Source organism: Salvelinus namaycush, chromosome 3 (assembly GCF_016432855.1).
Source record: "Salvelinus namaycush isolate Seneca chromosome 3, SaNama_1.0, whole genome shotgun sequence".
Classification (NCBI taxonomy): Eukaryota; Metazoa; Chordata; class Actinopteri; order Salmoniformes; family Salmonidae; genus Salvelinus; species Salvelinus namaycush.
In genome coordinates, this window is record NC_052309.1 from 68,667,331 (window position 1) to 68,686,272 (window position 18,942).

The following is an 18,942-nucleotide window of genomic DNA, read 5'->3' on the forward strand; positions in this document are numbered from 1 at the left end:
GTTACGTTTGGTATGGCTACATAAGACAGAAGGTTACTTAAGGCAAAAACAAAAGGAGGGTGGTTGGTCGGGGTGGATGGTTTGGCATATAACGCTAAAAGTCTAGTAACTCAAAGGTTGCGTGTTTGAATCTCATCACGGACATTAGCATTTTAGCTAATTAGCAACTTTGCAACTACTTACTAGTTTATAGCTACTTTGCAACTACTTAGAATGTTAGCTAACCCTTCCCATAACCCTAACTTTTAACCTAACTCCTAACCTTAACCCTAAACCCTAGCCTAGCTAACATTAGCGTAAGCCACCTACCCACATAGCTAACGTTAGCCACAACAAAATGGAATTTGTAACATATACGTATTGCAAATTCTGAACATATTGTACGAATTGCAATTCATAGCATATCATACAAATTGCAATTCGTAACATATAATACAAATTGTAATTCGTAACATTTGAATTGTAATTCGTAACATATAATATGAATTGTAATTCGGAACATATCATTTGAATTGTAATTCGGAACATATCATTTGAATTGTAATTTGGGAACATATAATATGAAATGGATGATGGACATCCACAAATGAATACTTACCATACCAAATGTAACATATCATATTAATTTGAGTGTCCCGGATTTTCATTTACTATGTTAGGTCTACCCCTGAGTCCCGATTGCAGGCAGATTCCAGAGTGTGAGTCAACCAGGTAATAGGGGCTCTTTGATAAATCCATATAACCTCATGCCTAAACCTATTACCTCATCCAACAACAACACAGCTACAATACACTCAGTATGAGGCCACACACACACACCACACACCACACACCACACACACACACAGAGTAGACCGTGCACACACACACACGTCTAATTTGGCATCCGAAATAGACGCTAGAGCGAGAAGTGCTCAATTTTGTTAACACAGGACCATTCATATAGGCCCTATTATGCAGGACAGAATCCAAACAAAAAAAACGATTTGTACTCCCTAACAAAAGCCTACACAGGAGTTTGAATCAGAGCAGTGTTGACAGACGGACAGCATACAGTACACAGTTGGATAAACATTTGGCAAGTCATGCTGGAAGCAGCTCGTTACGAGGAAAGAGGGTGAGAATGCTTCATTCATCAGCGGGAGCCTCTAACGACAGACAGGACAGAGAGGCTCCTGGGTAATTCATGGGAGGAGCCACACCCATACAGACAATATAAACTTTACAGGACCAATGACACCAATTGACTGAATGACTTAAATGGTTTACATTTGTTGTGTCTGTCCTTAGTGAGGCCTACTCTCTCTCACCCACCTGGCACGCGGGGTCTTAACGTTCACTCTATCTAAATGTACGGTTCCAGTGATACGTCTAAATGGCCTCTAAAGAGAGATGCCAGATATGCAGCTGAGGTTAAGAATCTGGTAAAAGCCTTCATGTCATTTTCACGTTTTTGGAAATGTGTACCTGATATACGTTGTCACCATTTACTAAGTCATGGAACACCCACTAAAAGAAAATGAGCTAACTAAATAGGTAGAGAGAGAGAACTGAGAACTGAAAATGAGAGAAACAGAATAATACTAAAGATCTGAAACCTTCCTGCATTCTGAGATACAGAATGTATCGGTCCTGAGAAAGGACCGATGAATAGCCGGAAGCCTAACACAATGCTGCTGTTGCTTGGACTTCTCCTCTGATTACTGAAAAACACATCAATATAAATTTCCTCTGTGGAAATAACATCTGGTGAGGATAAGGAAGTGGTTTCAGAAGCCAACAGCCTGGTGTGAACATCATTGACAACATTAACATCATGTTACAAACATCCTACAATCTAAGCTAGATGCCCTCAATCTCACACAAATCATCAAGGAACCAACCAGGTACAGCCCTAAATCCGTAACCATGGGCACACTCTTAGATTACATCCTGACCAACCTACCCTCTACACCACTGCTGTCTTCAACCAGGAGCTCAGCGATCACTGCTTCATTGCCTGTGTGAGTACTGGGTCCGCGGTCAAACGACCACCCCTCATCGCTGTCAAACGCTCCCTAAAACACTTCAGTGAGCAGGCCTTTCTAATCGACCTGGAAGGATATTGACCTCATCACGTCAGTAGGGGATGCCTGGTTGCTCTTCAAAAGTGCTTTCCTCTCCATCTTAAATAAGCATGCCCCATTCAAAAAATGTAGAACTAAGAACAGATATAGCCCTTGGTTCACCCCAGACTTGACTGCCCTTGAACAGCACAAAAACATCCTGTGGCGTTCTGCATTAGCATCGAATAGCCTGCGCGATATGCAACTTTTCAGGGAAGTCAGGAACCAATATACTCTACTTTCAAACAGAAATTTGCTACCTGTAGCACTAATTCCAAAACGTTTTGGGGACACTGTAAAGTCCATGGAGAATAAGAGCATCTCCTCCCATCTGCCCACTGCACTGAGGATAGGAAACACTGTCACCACCGATAAATCTACGATAATCAATAATTTCAATGAGCATTTTTCCACGGCTGGCCATGCTTTCCACCTGGCTACCCCTACCTTGGCCAACATCTCAGCACCCCCTGCAGCAACTTGCAGAGTCAAATCAGAGGGCCTGTTGTCCGGACCTCTGGCAGTCTCTATGGGGGTGCCACAGGGTTCAATTCTCGGGCCAACTCTTGTCTCTGTATATATCAATGATGTCGCTCATGCTGCTGGTGATTCTCTGATCCACCTCTACGCAGACAACACCATTCTGTATACATCTGGCCCTTCTTTGGACACGGTGCTAACAAACCTCCGAACGAGCTTCAACGCCATACAACTCTCCTTCCGTGGCCTCCAACTGCTTTTAAATGCTAGAAAAACTAAATGCATGCTCTTCAACCGATTGCTGCCCGCACCCTCCAGCCCGACTAGCATCACTACTCTGGACGGTTCTGACCTAGAATATGTGGACAACTACAAATACCTAGGTGTCTGATTAGAATGTAAAATCTCCTTCCAGACTCACATTAAGCAGATCCAATCCAAAATTAAATCTAGAATCAGCTTCCTATTTCGCAACAAAGCATCCTTCACTCATGCTGCCAAACATACCCTCGTAAAACTGACTATCCTACCGATCCTTGACTTCGGCAATGTAATTTACAAAACAGCCCCCAACACTCTACTCAGCAAATTGAATGCAGTCTATCACAGTGCCATCCGTTTTACCACCAAAGCCCCATATACTACCCACCACTGCGACCTGTATGCTCTCGTTGGCTGGCCCTCACTACATATCCGCCGCCAAACCCACTGGCTCCAGGTCATCTAAGTCTTTGCTAGGTAAAGCCCCGCCTTATCTCAGCTCACTGGTCACTATAGCAACACTCACCCGTAGCACGCGCTCCAGCAGGTATATTGCACTGGTCATCCCCAAAGCCAACACTCCCTTTGGCCGCCTTTCCTTACAATTCTCTGCTGCCAATGACTGGAACGAATTGCAAAAATCTCTGAAGCTGGAGTCTTATATCTCCCTCTCTAACTTGAAGCATCAGCTGTCTGAGCAGCTTACCGATCACTGTACCTGTACACAGCCAATCTGTAAATAGCACACCCGACTACCTCATCCCCAAATTATTACTTACCCTCTTGCTCTTTTGCATCCCAGTATCTCTACTTGCACATCATCATCTGCACATCTATCACTCCACTATTAATGCTACATTGTGATTGTAATTATTTTTGCCTCTAGGGCCTATTTATTGCCTACCTCCCTACTCTTCTACATTTGCACACACTGTACATAGATTTTTTTTCTTCTATTTTTCTTTTCTTTTGTGTTATTGACTGTACGTTTGTTTATGTGTAACTCTGTGTTGTTGTTTTTGTCACACTGCTTTGCATTATCTTGGCCAGGTCGCAGTTGTAAATGAGAACTTGTTCTCAACTGGCCTACCTGGTTATATAAAGGTGAAATAAATAAAATTATATTGACAGATCTGACATCAGGAGTTTGATGAAGCTTAGCATTTTAAAGAGCTTTGAGGACTACTACTACAGTATATTATTACTTCATATCAACCGTAATAAACTACTAAAGTGTAGATTAATTAGACCTAAAAATGTATATCTTCTTTATAACAAGACAGAGAACAATTTAAGTCATTATCAAGTCAATGAGCTTATCTGAGGAAGTGAAGCGACTGAACCAGACAATAAGGGCTGATACACTGGCACCACCTTGTGGTATACCACCTCAGTCAAACAACAATAATCCTTTATGAACCAGTCAAAGGCACTAGGGGGCCCTCTCTCTTTCCCCATGACATCCAGAGAAACAGGCCAGCCTTACCTAGTTTAACATTTCCAAACAATGATAGATTTGTTTGGAGAAAAAGAGAATGAGATATCCCAGGCAGGACCAATGTCCTACTATCCAATTAGCTGAGAAAATATCGAGCCCAAACTGTTGTATTTGCCACAATAGCGCTTATCTGGTCTCGGCATACAGTAAACAGAAGAGAGGAAAGGGAAACTGCTGAAGCTAAAGCATCTGGTTCACAGGATGACGGGGGCCATCAGGCCAAGTACGCTTAGTCTGAGTAAACAGTGTCACTGCTAATTTATGATATCGCCAAATGCACAGACACATGCAAGCACAACAGCTTTAACAACAGAGCTCCCTGTTTCACTGTGGTTTATTTTATTACCCGTCATCTTCTTAATGGGAGCCAGGCGGAGGGCTAACGTACGCTGTGTCTGTGTATCAGGCATGTCTGGTTAACATCAGACTGAGTCTGTCCATAATGAATGGATCAGACCAGCACTGATCCCTTCCTCAATTGGGCCTGATATCAGGGTCCTCAACCCTATCAGGACCTGGACCCGTCAGGGACTTAATCAGCAGACTATAGTGTAACCCAGCCAGTTGGAGCAGGCCAAGGGGATGAGTAGTCCTGGCTCTCCTCCTAGGTTCCATGCCTTGGCCTTGTAGGACCCTTAGATTTAGACATAGACTGATGTTAATGTGGGATGTCTAGAGTGGAAAAGTGGCTCTTGACGTGGGAGTTATTGGAAATGACTGTTTGAACACAACATCCAGGCAACACACATATATACACTGCTCAAAAAAATAAAGGGAACACTTAAACAACACAATGTAACTCCAAGTCAATCACACTTCTGTGAAATCAAACTGTCCACTTAGGAAGAAACACTGATTGACAATAAATTTCACATGCTGTTGTGCAAATGGAATAGACAAAAGGTGGAAATTATAGGCAATTAGCAAGACACCCCCAATAAAGGAGTGATTCTGCAGGTGGTGACCACAGACCACTTCTCAGTTCCTATGCTTCCTGGCTGATGTTTTGGTCACTTTTGAATGCTGGCGGTGCTTTCACTCTAGTGGTAGCATGAGACGGAGTCTACAACCCACACAAGTTGCTCAGGTAGTGCAGCTCATCCAGGATGGCACATCAATGCGAGCTGTGGCAAGAAGGTTTGCTGTGTCTGTCAGCGTAGTGTCCAGAGCATGGAGGCGCTACCAGGAGACAGGCCAGTACATCAGGAGACGTGGAGGAGGCCGTAGGAGGGCAACAACCCAGCAGCAGGACCGCTACCTCCGCCTTTGTGCAAGGAGGAGCACTGCCAGAGCCCTGCAAAATGACCTCCAGCAGGCCACAAATGTGCATGTGTCAGCATATGGTCTCACAAGGGCTCTGAGGATCTCATCTCGGTACCTAATGGCAGTCAGGCTACCTCTGGCGAGCACATGGAGGGCTGTGCGGCCCCACAAAGAAATGCCACCCCACACCATCAATCGTTACAGAAACAGCCACCTACAAAGGACCAAGCAGAGTGGGAAAGGGCAGCAGCGGCAGAAGACACAGGACTCGTGGACTTGGGAAGAGATCCTGGACGGCAAAGGACCCTGGGCCCAGGGGAATATCGCCGTCCCAAGGCAGAGTTGGAGGCAGCGAAGGCAGAGAGGCGCTGGTATGAGGAGGCAGCGCGGCGACACGGTTGGAAGCCCGAGATTCAGACCCAAAAATTTCTTGGGGGGGGGGGGGCACACGCGGAGTGTGGCAAAGCCGGGTAGGAGACCTGAGCCAACTCCCCGTGCTTACCGTGGAGTGAGAGGGCGTCGTACTGGTCAGACACCGTGTTATGCGGTGGAGCGCACGGTGTCCCCAGTACGCGTGCTTAGTCCAGTGCGGGCTATTCCACCTCGCCGCACTGGTCGGGCTAGGTTGGGCATCGAGCCGGGTGCCATGAAGCCGGCCCAACGCATCTGGTCTCCAGTGCGTCTCCTCGGGCCGGCGTACATGGCACCAGCCTTACAAATGGTGTCCCCGGTTTGCCAGCATAGCCCAGTGCGGGCTATTCCACCTCGCCGCACTGGCAGGGCTACGTGGACCATTCAACCAGGTAAGGTTGGGCAGGCTCGGTGCTCAAGAGCTCGTGTTCTCCTTCACGGTCCGGTATATCCGGTGCCACCTCCACGTACCAGTCCTCCGGTGGCAGCCCCCCGCACCAGGCTGTCTCTCTGTCTTCTCTCTCCAGTTGCTCCCACCTGTCCAGCGCTGTCAGAGCCTTCCTCCTCTCCAGCGCAGCCAGAGTCTGAGCTGCCTGCCTGCCCAGCGCTGTCTGAGCTGCCTGCCTGCCCAGCGCTGTCTGAGCTGCCTGCCTGCCCAGCGCTGTCTGAGCTGCCTGCCTGCCCAGCGCTGTCTGAGCTGCCTGCCTGCCCAGCGCTGTCTGAGCTGCCTGCCTGCCCAGCGCTGTCTGAGCTGCCTGCCTGCCCAGCGCTGTCTGAGCTGCCCGTCTGTCCCGAGCCGTCAGAGCTGCCCGTCTGTCCCGAGCCGTCAGAGCTGCCCGTCTTTCCCGAGCCGTCAGAGCTGCCCGTCTGTCCCGAGCCATCAGAGCTGCCCGTCTGTCCCGAGCCGCCAGAGCCGTCTGCCAGACAGGAGCAGCCAGAGCCGTCCGCCAGACAGGAGCAGCCAGAGCCGTCCGCCAGACAGGAGCAGCCAGAGCCGCCCGCCAGCCAGGATCTGCCAGAGCCGCCAGTCAGCCAGGATCTGCCAGAGCCGCCAGTCAGCCAGGATCTGCCAGAGCCGCCAGTCAGCCAGGATCTGCCAGAGCCGCCCGCCAGCCAGGATCTGCCAGAACCGCCCGCCAGCCAGGATCTGCCCCTCAGTCCGGTGCTACCCCTTGGTTCAGTGGGGTTGATATGGAGGGTGGTTGTGGTTAGGAGGCCACGGGGGCGATTAAGGAGGCGGGAAAAAACATTGTTTAAGTGGGGTCCACGTCCCGCGCCAGAGCCGCCACCGCGGACAGATGCCCACCCAGACCCTGCCCTAGAGTTTTAGGTGGTGCGCCCGGAGTTCGCACCTTAAGGGGGGGTTCTGTCACGTTCCTGACCTGTTTTCCCTTGTTTTTGTATTTATTTAGTATGGTCAGGGCGTGAGTTGGGTGGGTTGTCGATGTGTGATTTTTATGTTGGGATTTTGTGTGTTCGGCCTGGTATGATTCTCAATCAGAGGCAGCTGTCAATCGTTGTCCCTGATTGAGAATCATACTTAGGCAGCCGGGATTTCACGTGTGTTTTGTGGGTGTTTGTTTTCCGTGTCAGTGTTTGTACCACACGCGACTGTTTCGTTTGTTTAGTCTGATCCTGTTCGTGCGTTCTTCGTTATATGAAAGTTCACATCTTCAGGTCTGTTGATGTCGTTTGTTGTTTTATATAGTTTTTTCAGTGTTCTTCGTTTCGTCTTCTTTAAAAATAAATCAAACATGTATTCTCCACAAGCTGCGTTTTGGTCCGATCCATGCTCCTCCTCAGACGAGGAGGAGAACAATCGTTACACTTGGTGATATGCCTGGGTTTGAATCGCTCCAACTCTGGCATCTGTTGGTTAGGCCTTTGCTGGAGATTCTCACAGCGGATGGTTCCAATTCTCTTGGTGACTTCTCTAGATTTGAGTCTGTCTGAATCTGTCATGGCTTGGTTGAGTCTGCGCTGGATGTCGTAGGAGAGGGGCGCCCTCCTCCTGCTGTAGTCCCTGCCTCTGCCTTGCTCTGCTCCATGGAAGGACCCTTTTCTCCGGGGTTCTTTGGCTATTGGCGGGATGTTATCTTCTTTCTGTTTACCTAGTTTGGTCTTGCGGACGTCTTTGACTTTGCCCTGGACTTTGTTATCTTCTTCACTTGGACTGGGCCGTGACCAGCTGAACTTGGGTATGGCCGGTAGGTTTTTCTGCATGACCTTAGCTCCAACACCAATCTCCTCTGGGATACCGGCCACCCTCACAGACTTATGTGCCTTTTCTGCCTTGGCAGAAAGCTTCATGCTGGGCCGTTCATTCTGAGTGAGAAGGGGGTTGGGGGTGGTCACAGCCACGGCTGTCGTGGTGAAGAGGAATGGGAACTTGACCCTCTTCCTGCCGCTGTCAATGTTATCTGGGGCCGTAGATCCCTCTGCCCCTCTGCAACTCTTATTAGTGCCAGTGGGTGGGGAGTGCTGCGGTGAGTTATTATGGATAATTCCTTGCGAGCTGCGGAGAGCTTTGCCCTCTGCCGAAGACTGCATGACTGCCCCCTGGCGGACTTCAGCGTTAGCTCGCTCTGACTCCGGACTGGACCTGTCATCAGAGCTCAGAGAAGGACTCTTCAGCCTCAGCTTCACTAGGAACCTTGACACCTTCTGCTGGGCCTCCTGAGAGAACAAACCCCTCCAAAAAATGTCACTAGCAAAGTAAACCTCAATGGTGTAAAGTACTGAGGTAAAAATACTTGAACGTACTATAAGTCGTTTTTTGGGGTAGCTGTACTTCACAGTTGAAGTCGGAAGTTTACATACACTTAGGTTGGAGTTATTAAAACATGTTTTTCAACCACTCCACAAATTTCTTGTTAACAAACTATAGTTTTGGCAAGTCGGTTAGGACATCTACTTTGTGCATGACACAAGTCATTTTTCCAACAATTGTTTACAGACAGATTATTTCATTTATAATTCACTCTATCACAATTCCAGTGGGTCAGAAGTTTACATACACTAAGTTGACTGTGCCTTTAAACAGCTTAGAAAATTCCAGAAAATTATGTCATGGCTTTAGAAGATTCTGAAAGGCTAATTGACATCATTTGAGTCAATTGGAGGTGTACCTGTGGATGTATTTCAAGGCCTACCTTCAAAGTCAGTGCCTCTTTGCTTGACATCATGGGAAAATCAAAAGAAATCAGCCAAGACCTCAGAAAAAAATTGTAGACCTCCACAAGTCTGGTTCATCCTTGGGAGCAATTTCTAAATGCCTGAAGGTACCACGTTCATCTGTACAAACAATAGTACGCAAGTATAAACACCATGGGACCACGCAGCTGTCATACCGCTCAGGAAGGAGACGCGTTCTGTCTCCTAGAGATGAACGTACTTTGGTGCGAAAAGTGCAAATCAATCCCAGAACAACAGCAAAGGACCTTGTGAAGAAGCTGGAGGAAACAGGTACAAAAGTATTTATATCCACAGTAAAACAAGTCCTATATCGACATAACCTGAAAGGCCGCTCAGCAAGGAAGAAGCCACTGCTCCAAAACCGCCATAAAAAAGCCAGACTACGGTTTGCAACTGCATATGGGGACAAAGATCGTACTTTTGAAGAAATGTCCTCTGGTCTGATGAAACAAAAATAGAACTGTTTGGCTATAATGACCATTGTTATGTTTTGAGGAAAAGGGGGCGGCTTGCAAGCCGAAGAACACCATCCCAACCGTGAAGCACGAGGGTGGCAGCATCATGTTGTGGTGGTGCTTTGCTGCAGTAGGGACTGGTGCACTTCACAAAATAGATGGCATCATGAGGGAGGAAAATTATGTGGATATATTGAAGCAGCATCTCAAGACAGTCGGGAATTTAAAGCTTGGTCGCAAATGGGTCTTCCAAATGGACAATGACCCCAAGCATACTTCCAAAGTTGTGGCAAAATTGCTTAAGGACAAAAAAGTCAAGGTATTGGAGTGGCCATCACAAAGCCCTGACCTCAATCCTATAGAACATTTGTGGGCAGAACTGAAAACGTGCGTGCAAGCAAGGAGGCCTACAGACCTGACTCAGTTCCACCAGCTCTGTCAGGAGGAATGGGCCAAAATTCCCTCAACTTATTGTGGGAAGCTTGTGGAAGGCTACCCGAAACATTTGACCCAAGTTACACAATTTAAAGGCAATGCTACCAAATATTAATTGAGTATATGTAAACGTTTGACCAACTGGGAATGTGATGAAAGAAATAAAAGCTGAAATAAATCATTCTCTCTACTATTATTCTGACATTTCACATTCTTAAAATAAAGTGGTGATCCTAACTGACCTAAGACGGGGAATGTTTACTAGGATTAAATGTCAGGAATTGTGAAACTGAGTTTAAATTAATTTGGCTAAGGTGTATGTAAACTTCCGACTTCAACTGTATATTTTTGACAACTTTTACTTCACTACATTCCAATAGAAAATAATGTGCTTTTTACTCCATACATTTTTCTAACACCAAAAACTACTCGTTACATTTTGAATGGACAGGAAAATGGTCTAATTTACACACTTATCAAGAGAACATGCCTGGTCATCCCTAGTGCTTCTGATCTGATGGACTCATTAAACACATGCTTCGTTTGTAAATTATGTCTGAGTGTTGGAGAGTGCGCCTTGCTATCCGTAAATTGGTGCCGTCTGGTTTGCTTACTATAAGGATTTTGAAACGATTTATACTTTTACTTTTGATACTTAAGTATATTTTAGCAATTACATTTACTTTTGATACTTAAGTATATTTAAAACCAAATACTTTGAGACTTTTACTCAAGTAGTATTTTACTGGGTGACTTTCACTTTTACTTGAGTTTATCTTTACTTTCACTCAAGTATGACAATTGGGTACTTTTTCAACAACTGGTAAACGTACCCAAACACACAACACTCATTGATATATCAATATAGCCGAGGGGGAGGGATGATAGAGGTAAATGTAAGAACTATACCAGAATAAGGTATTGAGACATTAAGTAGAAAACATAATGTGACTGTAACCTTATTACATAGCTTTGTGATTTATCATACCCTACGTATCATACGTGACTTGACTTGCCTCTTTCCAGCTCCAATCTTCCTCCATTGTTTGAGGATATGACTGCTTTGCAGAAAAAAAGTCAAGCTGCACCTGCCTCTGAGGGCTGGACTAAAAAGTGATAGGCCTATACTAAACTGGAAGGCTTCAGGTAGTGCCCTCAGAGAATAGGTATGAAGCAAGAAGGCATCAAGAACTGAGTTGGTAACCCAGACAGTGGTGATGGATCCAGCCAAATGGATGTAAAACAAGAGGGGGAAAGATCTCATTTAAAATCTCAGATAACCAAATGCCACTACCAAACAAATTCCTGAATTTACCAAAATAACACTTTGAAGACATGTTTGGAATTGGTAAACAAATATGTTATTGTGGAACAAGGGGGATTATTGTTATACAATACATAGCTTTAACCAACCTCTTAAAAGAGCATGATCCCCAATAGGCCAGAGATGGAAAAAGAACCAAGCCTCAGGCACCAGAGGTGGCAGGGCCTCTGATCCCAAATTCCACCCTGTACCAAATGGAAAGAGGATGGAATTTCCAAGTGAAAATGTAACCAATAGTACTGCTCTGTGTCTGGGGAATATGACACGCAACAACTGTGACCAAGTAGAAACAATGACGCACTGCATCTCCTACGGCTATTTTCTGCCGTTCTGCGTCCGATTTACTTAATGCCTGGTGAAACTGTTTGATTTACTTAATGCCTGGTGAAACTGTTTGATTTACTTAATGCCTGGTGAAACTGTTTGATTTACTTAATGCCTGGTGAAACTGTTTGATTTACTTAATGCCTGGTGAAACTGTTTGATTTACTTAATGCCTGGTGAAACTGTTTGATTTACTTAATGCCTGGTGAAACTGTTTGATTTACTTAATGCCTGGTGAAACTGTTTGATTTACTTAATGCCTGGTGAAACTGTTTGATTTACTTAATGCCTGGTGAAACTGTTTAAAAGCTCTTCGCATCGCTCAGTAGGCTACATCGCTGGTGTAGGATCAACAGCTTCCCCTTCCCCAATCCTAACATTAACCATTAGTAGGGGAAATGCGAAACTGGCCCAAGATCAACGTCTAGGGGCAACTCTATCCGGCCTAAGGTGTTTGTTTCGATAGGACATCATGGACTGTTGACAAAAACAAGTCCGTCATAAATAACAGTACGAGATTAAACGAGAGAGGGGAACAATCGTGAATACCCTTCCTAGTTCCCGTTTGCTTATATTTCTTTTCAATTCAATTAGATCAACGTCTCGAGACTCAGAGCTCTCTCTGACATGGAACAGGGTTACAGTATACTAACAACTGGGTAAACTCATGAAACCACCCATCATATCCAGTTTGTTTTACAGTTCATTATAGTGATGATGTCAACCGAATCATTTCAAGGATGATTTATCTAAATCGTGTTGCTGTTAACTTATTTTGCTTCTCTCTCTCTCTCTCTGACAAGTAATATAGACATTTGGAGCTATAGAAATGCTGTGTTAATTGAGCCGCCCTATTCAAGAATTCCAGGTGTTTGTACACATTTCAGATGAGTCTCATGGTTTTGGTGTGTTAGATCTATACTGGTATGCATATTGGTCAAAACGCTCAATGAAGTACAAAATGTTCCCGTGTACCTACCCTAACTGATATTTTCTTTAGCCTATTAGTACAAAAAATATGTAGGTATAGGCAAAGTTGTACAAGTTATAGAAATATAGAGAAGTGACTATAAAATTAGAAATACTGAATGTGGACTTCAAAATTCCTGTATACTTTTCAGTTTGGATGGTTAAGAATGGTTAAGTTCTTCTTTATCCTCCTAAACACTCTATTCTGGGTAAGTCATACATTCACCTCTTACATGCACAATGTCCTCAAATATACACCACTACCTGTCCTGATCACTCCAGGGGCACTTTCATAGAACACATTTGTGCCTGACTGACTCCAATTGCTCTAGAGTGAACCATTAAAAAGGTTTAAAGGTTATATTGAGAAAACTACAGTTGTTTGACTAACCTGTGATTTATATGGCATGTGTTAATGTTCCACCAGGTGTCTGGCTTGGCCCTGGTCCTGGTCGGGGCGATGTCTCGGCCCACCTACACAGAAATGGAGTCTTTCACCCACACATCCCAGGGCATGTCTCACACCTCCATCCTCCTCGTAGTGGTGGGCATCACCGTCTCCCTGCTGGCCTTCCTGGGTAGCATTGGGGCGTGGTCAGACAGCCGTCTGCTCCTTGGGTTGGTGGGTAGTACAGCACAGTGTGAGATATGGTAACTTGGGGCTTTATGTTTTGGAGAACAGTTAATATGCCGTGTTCCATCTTCACATACTAAATCATAACCTGTCCGAGCTCTGCCACACTTGCATTTTGCTTTTGGAGAGTAACATCTTAGTTGTTTGTACTCTGTAGTTCACACACTTCCTAATGCTGATCCTCAAGTCTGCAGATAGTGTCTGGTAGTGTCTTCAGAAACAAGGTCAACGTGACTCTGCTCGGCTGTCTCAACCTACTGCAGTCTTGGATGATCACTGTATGTTTTCCAGGGAATTCAACTAGTATTGCTTGATTGACAAGGGTGAAAATGCTTGTTGTGCCGTCTGCACCCTCTGCAGGTGGAGAGAAGGATCACACTGGAAGTCAACGAGGTGATCGTGCAGCACAGCCCCAGGGATAAGGTTTCCATAGTTGACCTACAGCATGCAGTAAGTAGCGTGCTATTCACTCCTTACCAGGGGAATGGTCTCTGTGAGAACCAAACTTTGATAGTGTATATGTGTGTTTCAGTTCTATTGTTTTGGTGCAGAGAACTACACTGACTGGCTCCTGCAGAGCTCTCATGGGAATATTAGTTTTGCGCCACACTCCTGTTGCCATGTGGATTCTGTGGCCTGTGTGAATGTCGTCACCACAGACAACATCTACCAGAGGGTCAATGTTAACCAGCACAGGGAAGGGCGAGGGGGTTACAAAGGCCTTAGATGAGGTTAACAAAAAGGTGGTCATGATTCCCTACATGGGAATTGCTGTGACAATGATGAGAGGTTTTAAGGGCCCTAAAGAGTAATGAGGCTTTATCTAAAATGCCCTGAGTCTTTTCACTAAAACCTATAATAACAAGCATTTAGTCATGCTTAGCTCAGATCCTGGAGGTCTGCAATTCAGCAAGTAAGACAAGCAGGGACTTGAGGGGATAAAGTTAAACACGGTCAATATATATCAGCTGGTTCTCTGAGTGACTGACTGCAGATACTGTGGCCCCCGGAGGACAGACAGTTCATTAACAGCTCATTTAGTCACAGGAAGAGAGGATTCACAACACTCTGTGTGTGTGTGTGTGTGTGTGTGTGTGTGTGTGTGTGTGTGTGTGTGTGTGTGTGTGTGTGTGTGTGTGTGTGTGTGTGTGTGTGTGTGTGTGTGTGTGTGTGTGTGTGTGTGTGTCGTCCCTCCAGGGCTTTGTGCAGGTGATCAAAGAGTCCCTGAAGAGGACCCTGGTGTGGCTGGGTGCCGCCTGCATCGTACTGGGTCCCATAGAGGTAAAACAACATATCAGATGTTCTACTTAGGTCACATGTTGCATCATTGTACTTACTGTGTTATTATCATTTTATCAGTTAGTGGGATGCATCATGGGAATTGAGCTGTTTCGGGATGTCAAGAAGAGAGAGAATTTGGGTTAAGGAGGGAGGGAACGGCTTCGGTCAAGATCCAGCCCGATGCTAAAACCATATACCCATGACAATGCCCACGCTATTCTATCGTAAATTGGGGGAGAATGCTGTGACTCTCATCATAATGCAGTTTAGATCCTGTGCAGCCTATTGTCTTTCCCAATATTGAATTGTAATCAGGGATTTTTTGTTTAGTTGTTTTTTTTCTGGAATGTTCAGCATTTTTATGGTGGTGGAGGCAAGGGTGTAGGAATAACACTGCAACTTGAATTCACACATTGTTGAGTTGATTTGTTTTTGTTGTCGTTTTGAATGTCTCTATTCTGTGTCTGCCATGTTTCACCAGGCCATTTGGTCCAGGAGGTAAAGCGGTCACCTGTCACACACAGTCATTCTCCCATGTTATTTAGGCTGTTGTTCCTGGGTGGTTTACTAGGAACATTTGCTCCTGTCACCTCCAAGCGATAAGGGTGTGGTGGTGCTAATTAGAGTTTATTCAGACAGCTGGTATCAGCTAAGGCTGCAGCTCCACCACCTCCATCGCTCTCCATCCAAGCACATTCCCCCCCATCTGAACAGGAAGCCTTATTGATAAACTCACATTTTATGCCCGGTGTTTTACGAGCACTCTTACTGCACCCCACCCTGCCTGTTAGTGGATCCAAAGTGTATCCGTCAGCCGGACGCTGGACCCATGGCGGCGGGCTGGGCTGAAGGCTGGTCTCCCTGGCCTACAGTGAAACAGGACCACTGGGCCTCTGGATGGCTTCGGTGGAGACAGGAGACTGCTGTCTGTCTGCTGTGGGGCCTGCCTGCTGCTCTACCTGGCCCGGCCCCTGTAATGTCAGTAACTAGGTCAGTAGTAGTACTCAACATCCCCAGGAAATTGGATGGGCTCCCAGCAAGTCTTCTGTTATTGAGGATTGTGTTGTCAATCCCTAATTCAGCCAACATCCAGGCCAGCAACCCCAATTTGTAGAATTTCAGGACCCTTATTAGTTATTAGACATATTGACCCAGCAGAAGAAAACAAATATTTAGCAAGAGCAGACATTTGTAACTGTGCTAAAACCATGACAGAGTGGCTGCGCCCTGTGTCACCCAGGATAACAGGACATGTAGAAGTGAGCTAACCCAGTGTGAGTGACTGGGGATGGAAGAGCAGCAGAGGATGTTGCTCACTAGAGATAGAAGAACGCTTAGGTAAAGTCATGGACCTCCTCTCCTCTTCTCCTCAGAATGTTTAATACTGTAATGTGTGCCAGGGGGGCATGGTGTAATTTAGGATACTTTTTCTGGTGATTCAGAGGAAATGTTCAAACCAGCAGCACTGGCAGGCAGCAGACACCACTAAATCCAAGCCTTAGGGGCCTCTATTCACTGTCTGTATGTGGCCTGCAGTCGCTTCAGGAATGTTCTCTCTCTCTCTCTCTCTCTCTCTCTCTCTCTCTCTCTCTCTCTCTCTCTCTCTCTCTCTCTCTCTCTCTCTCTCTCTCTCTCTCTCTCTCTCTCTCTCTCTCTCTCTCTCTCTCTCTCTCTCTCTCTCTCTCTCTCTCTCTCTCTCTCTCTGATAAGATCACAAGGCATCTCTCCTTTCACCTTTTATTTTTCTCTTTTTACTTTCATCTTCTCATTCAGCCTCTGTTCTGAAGGATGGTAAAGGACGACGTAGAACTGATAAGACCTCATTCGGCATTAGGATTGGCCTACTTTAGTTGTCCCTGTGGTCAGCGGTACAGCGGAGATGTATCTGAGCGGTCCGCTTGGCAGAGGGTTTTCTGTGCAGAAGGGCCTGTTTTAAAAAAAATGTGATTATTATTAGTTACGCTGCACGTTGACCATGAACGTCTGGTCTGGAGAGCCTGTCTGTCTCTCCCCACGGCCTTCCAACATACAGCTCAACATGTGCAGCAGGACAGATGGAACCACCCCCAACAAAGAGGAAGAAACAACCTCACGATTGAAGGAAGGAAATTAGAAAATGCGGTCTTATGCCCTTACCATAACCACACAATGCTAAGAGTTGCTCAATCAATTTCTATTGATAGTGTGGGCTAACGTTTTCAATGAGATGAAATGTTTTTTTCTTTTTCTGATATGACTGGTTTAGAGGGCTAATAGTAGCAAATGTAATAATGTCCCAGAAGGATTTGATGAGTGGTGCGAGACTGGACATGACTGTTAGGGTGTTTTTGCTTGTCTGAAAGCTTTGTAGAATGTGACTGTTCTACTGTTAGTACGTTTTTGGAATGAGAATATGTAGACTGGATGTGTATATTAGTGGGTGTTGTGTGTCTGCTAGAATATGGGTTATTTATGAGTGTGTGCATATGATATGGGTGTGTGTGTTTAACTCTCACCTCCTTGACGAGGCCCCTCCACCATTTCTCTCTCTCTCTCTTTGGGCAGGGCTCAGATGGAAGTGATTACGCTGCACAGGGAGAGAGAAATTACAGAGAGAACCTACAGAGCTCCAGCCCTTCTCCTTTATCCACTCACTCACTCATTCACTCACTTACACATACAGGCACGCAATCACATGCACAGGAACACATGCCCTGCCGCCAGTCCCACCACCTCGCTTCTGGTGGTACATTTCCACTCCTGGCTGTGTCAGGACAATGCGCCAGTGTGCTCCCCTCCCTCCCATCTCGTGGGCCGAGTGAGTGCGCGAGCGGTGAGGGCCAGGGTTGTAAATTCCTCTGAAAGAGCAGTTAAGAAGGCTCCCATTAAAACGGGGATCGACGCTCGCCAGAAAGGAGCCGAAGAAATGAGTCATCACCTGGAGCCTGAAGGGTTCCAGAGCCTGCAGAACCACAGAGGAGAGGAACTGTAGAAATAGAACGGATAGAACATACTGTATCTTTCAGATGTATACAACTTAGGTCAACTAAGTTGAGATGCCAAGGAAGCATTGTGATTAGATGGCATGACCGTTATAATTGTGATATTTAACTACAATGTCAAATTTCTATGTTTTCTAATTTAATTATTTGGATATATTCAAAAAAAATGATATGTCTTCTCTTTGCTCCATTTCATATGTTTTAGAACCCTAAGACTAGTGGCGCTAGTTTCCTATGTTGTAGAGTGTAGGTTTAGGCTTAGGGTTCTAACTGACCACTAAATCTTCACATCAGTCGTGGAGGTCTATTCTAGCCCGTGAACCCCGCCCTCTCTCAGTTTCAGGTCTGCAGGTCAGCTGAGTTGCCATAGGAGCTCTCTGTGCTGTACCACACAGCTACTATACAGAGGCTGATTCAGAAGGCCAGGCAGCGAGCTCTAACCAGTGAACACAGCTACGTCAGACAGGTGGCTTCCTGTGCACTGAGGTGGGACAGTAAGTGCTTTCACCCCAATCCTTCAACCTAACTGACCACCGGTGTATGTGTTTGTCTTAGCAAGGGCTCTGTGCCACGGGAGTCAGGACAACAATAGCTGGAAACCAACTCAAACAGAACTGTCTGGGTCGTATACAGGTTGGATTAGAGTTGTAATCGACTGTTTCATGTACTGCCTGGAGCACAACAGTTGCTGGAGTTTCTTATTATAGGAGATCATTCACAGTCAGTTGCACGAACACAATAGAAGATGATGACATTGACTAGAAGAATTCCCCCCAGTGCTCTGTTTGTATTCTCATCACCAGATTGTTAACCTATACTCGTGCCATGGCCCGAGGAGTGGCATGGTTGTGTACACAGTGTGGTGTCTGGCTATGTATCAACCCCCCTCTCTCCTCCAAATCAAGCCCATTATTATCCCAGGCGAACTCCAGGCTCCCAAAATATACGTAACGCAGCTGTCAGCACCACTCTGGGCAGCAGCTGGAGCAGCTCAGGGGCACTCCCTCTCTCTCGACCCTCTCTACCACACACACCCAGACTCCCTCTCTCTCTTGACCCTCTCTCTATCACACACCCCCAGACTCCCTCTCGCTCTCTCTCTCTCTCTTTCTACCACACACCCCCAGACTCCCTCTCGCTCTCTACCACACACACCCAGACTCCCTCTCGCTCGCTCTCCCTCTCTCTCTCTCTAGCACAAACACCCAGACTCCCTCTCTCTTTACCACACACCCCATGGTTTTCTACGATAGGGCCTGGGACCTGAGCGGTTTACTCCAAGCACGCACAGAGGAATAGTTAGCCCCTTTAAAATACTCTGTATAC